At 49.4% G+C, this 8,422-nt stretch overlaps 1 long non-coding RNA gene across 1 annotated transcript; it reads left to right on the top strand.

Annotated features, from left to right (window-relative positions):
- Positions 1 to 1,073: 1,073 nt before the first annotated feature.
- LOC115164662 (uncharacterized) lies at positions 1,074 to 1,598 on the top strand. Its single transcript, XR_003869964.1, has 2 exons — positions 1,074 to 1,228; positions 1,560 to 1,598. It is a non-coding gene; the product is annotated as an uncharacterized LOC115164662 (long non-coding RNA).
- The last annotated feature ends 6,824 nt before the right edge of the window (positions 1,599 to 8,422 follow it).

Raw genomic sequence — 8,422 nt, forward strand, 5'->3', positions numbered from 1 at the left:
ATAAGCGGGAGGATTGGGAAAGTCATCAGGTATGTAATATTGCAGTGCCTGGCCAGCCAAGGTCGTTACTGTTCCTGGTAACACATAAACACTGAACTGTCAGCAAATCTACTCTAGGTTTTCAAACATCCGTGACACAGGATGGAAAGTTTTCTGCTGTATCCCGTCTGTTATATCCAAAATGCCTCGTTCTGTCAACAGCTTCACTAGCAACTAATTAGTGTATTCGTGTGATGCAGTGTGAGGTTTAAACTTTCTTTTTGTGGCTACACCATTTAGCTAAGAGACAGATGGACATGAAACTGGTATGACTAATTATTGTTTACACGTTACAACCTCCTTTCTGAAATCATAATTCAATCAGTAGGTGTTTTTGAAGTGATGTTTTCAGAGGTTGTTCAAGACAATGTTGTGGCAACTGGTTAACCAGAACTCAAAAAAGCTGGAGATTGTTATCTTTCGATTGAAAAGATATCAGGCTTAGGATGGTGTGTATGAGAGCAGACAGCTATTAATATCCATATTACTCACTGAACACAGAATGTTGAGCCTCAGGTTGAACCATAGAGAATCCATTATGACATCACTAACTCCTGATAATTATTAAAAGTTCCGGAGTCATTCAGCATCGGCTGATGAGAGAGCCAAACATAGGTATGGAAACAGAACTAAGACCGGGCAGAATAATTACACAGATTTATTCACAATTTGGAATGATGAGTTATAAGATACTGTACACACAGTTGGATTACTGACCCTAACTCTAACCCTCATCCCCTGCAGGATGACATCAGGCCCTGTGGTGGAGAGTGAGGGTAGCAGAGCACAGGTTAATCTGGCAGTGACTTCAGGGTACAGTGAAGTTCCCCCCTCTCACCTGGCTGTGACTGTGTTGAGGGCCACTGGCCTCAGAGCTAAGGCCTTCCAAGGGGGCAGCAACCCTTACGCTATCCTCCAGCTGGGGCAGAGGAGAATCACTACCCCTGTCATCCACGATACCCTGACCCCCCCCCCCCCTGGAACTGTGAGCTCACCTTCCCCCTGCCCTCCTCGGCCCCCCGGGATGCCACCGCCGCAGCCCTGACCCTGACCATCCACCACCAACGCTCCCTACTGGCCCTGCCTGATAAGTTCCTGGGTACTGTGAGCTTCAGTCTGGAGGATGTTGTCAAGAAGCTGGATGGGAACAAAGGTTACGTTGAGGAAAACTGATTTCCACTGATGTAATGTAAATATATGCCATTTAGCAGACACTTTTATCCAAGGTGACTTACAGTCATCCGTGCATAAATTATTTACATATGGGTGGTCTCGGGAATCTAACCCACTGTCCTGGCATTGCAAGAGTCATATTCTACCAACTGAGCTACAGAGGACCAGTAATATATTAAATGTAATGTACAGGATGTACTGTATATGATGCACCCCATCTGGTGGCCTTCTGTATACTGTAGAGATCATATTTCTATAGCTCATGCAAAAAACACATTTAAAGCTGTGATCTGTGAACTACTCACAAAAGAATAGCAAGAAACACATTTATATGGTTTTTTTTGCAGGTGGTTTGTCCTCAATTCTGAGCCAAGGAAGAAGCCAAAGAAACGTGGGCACGTGGAAGGCTGTACAGAGATCCTAGCAGCCTTCCATCCCACTCCCAACCTCTCACCCAGACCCACTCCCAACCCCTCACCCAGACTCACTCCCAACCCCTCACCCAGACCCACTCCCAACCCCTCACCCAGACCCACTCCCAACCCCTCACCCAGACCCACTCCCAACCCCTCACCCTCACCCAGACCCACTCCCAACCCCTCACCCAGACCCACTCCCAACCTCTCACCCAGACCCACTCCCAACCCCTCCCCAGACCCCCTCCCAACCCTCACCAGACCCACTCCCAACCCCTCACCCAGACCCACTCCCAACCCCTCACCCAGACCCACTCCCAACCCCTCACCCAGACCCACTCCCAACCCTCACCCAGACCCCCCAACCTCCTCACCCAGACCCACTCCCAACCCTCACCAGACCCACTCCCAACCCCTCACCCAGACCCACTCCCAACCCCTCACCCAGACCCACTCCCACCCCCTCACCCAGACCCACTCCCAACCCCTCACCCAGACCCACTCCCAACCCCTCACCCAGACCACTCCAACTCTACACCCAGACCCACTCCCAACCCCTCACCCAGACCCACTCCCACCCCTCACCCAGACCCACTCCCAACCCCTCACCCAGACCCACTCCCAACCCCTCACCCAGACCCACTCCCAACCCTCACCTCACACCAGACCCACTCCCAACCCCTCACCCAGACCACTCACACCCCTCACCCAGACCCACTCCCAACCCCTCACCCAGGACCCCACTCCCAACCCCTCACCCAGACCCACTCCCAACCCCTCACCCAGACCCACTCCCAACCCCTCACCCAGACCCACTCCCAACCCCTCACCAGACCCACTCCCAACCCCTCACCCAGACCCACTCCCCACCCCTCACCCAGACCCACTCCCAACCCCTCACCCAGACCCACTCCCAACCCCTCACCCAGACCCACTCCCAACCCCTCACCCAGACCCACTCCAACCCCTCACCCAGACCCACTCCCAACCCCTCACCCAGACCCACTCCCAACCCCTCACCCAGACCCACTCCCAACCCCTCACCCAGACCCACTCCCAACCCCTCACCCAGACCCACTCCCACCCTCTCACCCAGACCCACTCCCAACCCCTCACCCAGACCCACTCCCAACCCCTCAACCCAGACCCACTCCCAACCCCTCACCCAGACCCACTCCCAACCCCTCACCCAGACCCACTCCCAACCCCTCACCCAGACCCACTCCCAACCCCTCACCCAGACCCACTCCCAACCCCTCACCCAGACCCACTCCCAACCCCTCACCCAGACCCATCCCAACCCCTCACCCAGACCCACTCCCAACCCCTCACCCCAGACCCACTCCCAACCCCTCACCCAGACCCACTCCCAACCCCTCACCCAGACCCACTCCCAACCCCTCACCCTACCCACTCCCAACCCCTCACCCAGACCCCACTCCCAACCCCTCACCCAGACCCACTCCCAACCCCTCACCCAGACCCACTCCCAACCCTCACCCAGACCCACTCCCAACCCCTCACCCAGACCCACTCCCAACCCTCACCCAGACCCACTCCCAACCCCTCACCCAGACCCACTCCCAACCCCTCACCCAGACCCACTCCCAACCCCTCACCCAGACCCACTCCCTACGCCCAACCCCTCACCCAGACCCACTTCCCAACCCCTCACCCAGACCCACTCCCAACCCCTCACCCAGACCCACTCCCAACCCCTCACCCAGACCCACTCCCAACCCCTCACCCAGACCCACTCCCAACCCCCTCACCCAGACCCACTCCCAACCCCTCACCCAGACCCACTCCCAACCCCTCACCCAGACCCACTCCCAACCCTCACCCAGACCCACTCCAAACCCGGCACCCTTCTCTCCCACTTCACAAGCCTCTCCCAACCCTCCAACCTTCCCTCCCACTCCCAATCCCTCACCAAGCCTCACTCCCAATCCCACTTCCAACCCTCCTCCATCTGCACGAAGAGCCACATCAGCTGGGAGAGTGACACACACATCACCACCTTCTGTTCAGGTCAGTCCTTTAAGGCACGAACTTGACAGCAGTTCTAGAATAGAATAGAACGGTGTTGGGGGTTGGTGTGTTGAGTAGTGAGTGACTGGCCCTCTCCATGGTGTTGGGGGTTGGTGTGTTGAGTAGTGAGTGACTGGCCCTCTCCATGGTGTTGGGGGTTGGTGTGTTGAGTAGTGAGTGACTGGCCCTCTCCATGGTGTGTGCAGCCGGTGGTAAAGCATTGGGAACCAATCCATCCATCTTGTGGAGAGGAGTATTCTGGAGTGCTGGACTCAATTCCACCACCATCTGCACCAGCAAGCCCTCAGGAGTCAGCAGACAGCCCAGACTGCGTCACTACTGCTGGTATGATGTCCTTGTATGGTTTTGTCTTTTTTTTTAAATTTGCTGGATCACTTTCGTAATTGTATACTTCCATATAATTTGATGGGAATGAGGAGGGACAGTAGTGTAGTGTGTTTTGCATTAAAGCTATTGAGCTCTGATGGAGGACAGAAAACAGAGAGTAGATCATCAGAATTACATCCAGACAATAGACAAGTGGAAAACTCTCTTTCCCTTCCACCTCCTCTCTCTCTCTCTCCTCTTTCCCCTCTCTTTTTCCCTTCCACCTTCTCTCTCTCTCCTCTTTCCCAACCCAGATTTCAGCAATACCATCAGACCAGTATCCTATTCCCCTGCGTTCATCGTCACCTTTGAGACTGGAGACCTGGAGGATGGTCCTGCATCCATAATCATCTGTGAGACTGGAGACCTGGAGGATGGTCCTGCATCCATAATCATCTGTGAGACTGGAGACCTGGAGGATGGTCCTGCATCCATAATCATCTGTGAGACTGGAGACCTGGAGGATAGTCCTGCATCCATAATCATCTGTGAGACTGGAGACCTGGAGGATGGTCCTGCATCCATAATCTTCTGTGAGACTGGAGACCTGGAGGATGGCCAGGAGGCAGGGAGTGTCTGCTGGACCCAGGAGGAGGACACAGCTCCCGTCAGGGTCCCCTGGGGGAGACGTCTACATCAGGGAACTCCATCGGGACTCAGACTTCCAGTAGCTTCCAAATGTTCCCGTTCCAACATTCCCGATCCCAAGGGAGGGTGAGGAGGGTCTCTTTCAGGTCCTCCTTACGTGCCAGACTGAGGCGTCTCCGCTACAGGTTGGACTCAGGAGATGGCCAGCGGGGAGAGGCGGACTCTGAGACTCCCTGTCTGCTCCAGGGTGTTCTCCCGGTCGACCTCCCCACCTTACGACAGGTTCCCCAAGATAGATGTGTCAGAGAGGCCACAGGATTTCTTGGCACGACTCTTCCCCTGTCTAGGTAGAAGAGAATGACAGTTAAGAAAGACAAGCCTGACTGCACAGAATGTATCCTGCTACTGATAATACAACAGTTCAGATGTACTGTGTCTGTATCAGGACAGTCACACATTCATAAACGTTCAAGAACATTCTGTCTCTTTTCTACCGAACTTCCGTTATTTTTCTTGTTGTAATTCACAGTTTGCTTGCAGCGTTTGTTGTACAGAACACTTGTTTGGTTTTGGAAAAGGGGGGATGACACAGAAAAAAAGCGACAATGTCTCCACACCTGAGGTGGCGAAGCTCTCACCTCCAGAGCGGCACCAAGTGTGACGGAGGGAGAGACAAAAGACGTGTAATAAGAATGGTTTCAGCTCTGAAGCCAATAGGAGGAGAGTTTCAGAAAAAGTTAAAAAGTTATATTTCCCTCCACAACCCCCACATCTATGCAGGTGAACGTTTAGTTAGGTGGGTAGAGGTATAGCTAGAAAGGTAGAGGTATAGTTAGGCAGGTTAAGGTAAAGTTAGGCAAGTGAAGGTATAATTAGACAGGTGAAGGTATAGTAAGGCAGGTGAAGGTATAGATAGGCATCTAGAGGTATAGTTAGTTAGGTAGAGGTATAGTTAGGCAGGTAGATATATAGTTAGGTAGGTAGATGTATAGTTAAGCAGAGGAAGGTATAGTTAGTTAGGTAGAGGCACAGTTAGGCAGGTAGAGGTATAGTTACGCAGGTGAAGGTATAGTTAGTTAGGTAGAAGCATAGTTAGGCAGGTGAAGGTATAATTAGGCAGGTAGAGGTATAGTTAGGCAGGTGAAGGTATATTTATGCAGGTGAAGGTATAGTTAGGCAGGTAGAGGTATAATTCGGCAGGTGAAGGTATAGTTAGGCAGGTGAAAGTATATTTATGCAGGTGAAGGTATAGTTAGGCAGGTAGAGGTTTAGTTATGCAGGTGAAGGTATAGTTAGGCAGGTGAAGGTATAGTTAGGCAGGTAGAGGTATAATTCGGCAGGTGAAGGTATAGTTAGGCAGGTGAAGGTATATTTATGCAGGTGAAGGTATAGTTAGGCAGGTAGAGGTTTAGTTATGCAGGTGAAGGTATAGTTACGCAGGTGAAGGTACAGATAGACAGGTGAAGGTATATTTATGCAGGTGAAGGTATAGTTAGGCAGGTAGACATATAGTTAGGTAGGTGAATAAATAGTTAGGCAGGTGAAAGTATATTTATGCAGGTGAAGGTATAGTTAGGCAGGTAGAGGTTTAGTTATGCAGGTGAAGGTATAGTTAGGCAGGTGAAGGTATAGTTACGCAGGTGAAGGTACAGATAGGCAGGTGAAGGTATAGTTAGGCAGGTGAAGGTATAGTTAGGTAGGTAGACATATAGTTAGGTAGGTGAATAAATAGTTAGGCAGGTGAAGGTATATAGTTAGGCAGGAATATGTATAGTTAAGTAGAGGATGGTATAGTTAAGTAGGTAGAGGTATAGCTGGGCAGTTGAAGGTATAGTTAGGCAGGTAGATGTATAGTTAGGCAGGTATAGGTATAGTTAGGTAGGTGAAGGTATAGTTAGGCAGGTGAAGGTATAGTTAGGCAGGTAGAGGTTTAGTTAGGCAGGTAGATGTATAGTTAGGCAGGTATAGGTATAGTTAGGTAGGTGAAGGTATAGTTAGGCAGGTGAAGGTATAGTTAGGCAGGTAGAGGTTTAGTTAGGCAGGTAGATGTATAGTTAGGCAGGTGAAGGTATAGTTAGGCAGGTAGAGTTATAATTAGGCAGGTGAAGGTATAGTGAGGCAGGTAGAGGTATAGTTAGGCAGGTAGAGTTATAGTTAGGTAGGTGAAGGTATAGTTAGGCAGGTGAAGGTGTAGTTAGACAGGTGAAGGTGTAGTTAGACAGGTATAGGTATAGTTAGGCAGGTAGAGTTATAGTTAGGTAGATGTGTAGTTAGACAGGTATAGGTATAGTTAGGCAGGTAGATGTATAGTTAGGCAGGTGAAGGTATAGTTAGGCAGGTGAAGGTATAGTTAGGCAGGTGAAGGTATAGTTAGGCAGGTGAAGGTGTAGTTAGGCAGGTAGAGTTATAGTTAGACAGGTGAAGGTATAGTTAGGCAGGTAGATGTATAGTTAGGCAGGTGAAGGTATAGTTAGGCAGGTGAAGGTATAGTTAGGCAGGTGAAGGTATAGTTAGGCAGGTAGAGTTATAGTTAGGCAGGTGAAGGTATAGTTAGGCAGGTGAAGGTATAGTTAGGCAGGTGAAGGTGTAGTTAGGCAGGTAGAGTTATAGTTAGGCAGGTGAAGGTATAGTTAGGTAGGTGAAGGTATAGTTAGGTAGGTAGAGTTATATTTCGGTAGGTGAAGTTATAGTAAATTATGTAGAGATATGATTAAGTAGGTAGATGTGTTTATACATACCAATAAGCTGGAAGGGAGATAAAGATGAATGTTTTGATGGTAGGTTTCTGAAGATGTGTTATTTTCAGAGAGAAATGTATTAAATAAAGTATTTAACCACACTGTGTGCTGTGGGGGAGTTACAGTACAACACAAAGGTCCCATACAAACAGGAGGCGGATGCAACGTCCTTCCAGACAGACAGGAACTATATCCCAAATGGCATCCTATTGCCTTTATAGTGCACTACATTTGACCATGGCTTATCGGGCTCTGGTCAATTGCAGTGCACTAAAGAAGGAATAGAGTGCCATTTGTGACTCATCCAGGCTGTGTCCCACAGTCCATGTGGTGCGTGATGCATCTGGAGGTACAGGACAGCTGAGTGAGGTTGATACCTTTTCACACGTCTGATGAGTGATACAGAATTTAATTTTTGTGCTGAGAGTGGAAGTGAAATCATTGATTTGGACGACTGCCACCGTGCATCATGGGAACAGCTGTTGGGATGACGATTACACCACCACACCTTTCGATGACATAATACACACTATAAATCAGGGGCCATATGCACATTATATCTGGAATGTAAACAGCCAACATCTACATCTTTAAAAAGTATCATACGGAAAGTGTCAGGTGTGACTGATTTGCATGTTCAACCTAACAAGCATTTCTATTGGTTAATTTCCTGGTCATGTGACTTGAGCTGCCCACAGGAAGTGAATGCAGTCTAGAGGCAGAGTTTTTTTTTTTGCCAGAGCAGGTGATGACTTATTTTGGTAAAAGCACACGGCTAATGGAGTTGTTTGAGCTGAAGTGAGATCTTTGAGAAGATGGATGCCTGTCTCTTTGTCTGCATCGCTTCCAGCCTCCCCTTTCTCTCTTTGTATGGTTTGTATGTCTGTAGGATTTTAACTAGCAAGGTTTTTAGAGTAAAGAGTCAGATATGTTATGTTTATTAAACATTTGGAAACAAACCAAATGAACAGAATGGCGAAACTAGAATGTTTTAAAATGGAAAGATGGAAAATCAAGCCTTAAAATAGATGTTGTGTTCTGCCTCTGCAT

This window comes from Salmo trutta, chromosome 3, assembly GCF_901001165.1.
Source record: "Salmo trutta chromosome 3, fSalTru1.1, whole genome shotgun sequence".
Lineage (NCBI taxonomy): Eukaryota > Metazoa > Chordata > Actinopteri > Salmoniformes > Salmonidae > Salmo > Salmo trutta.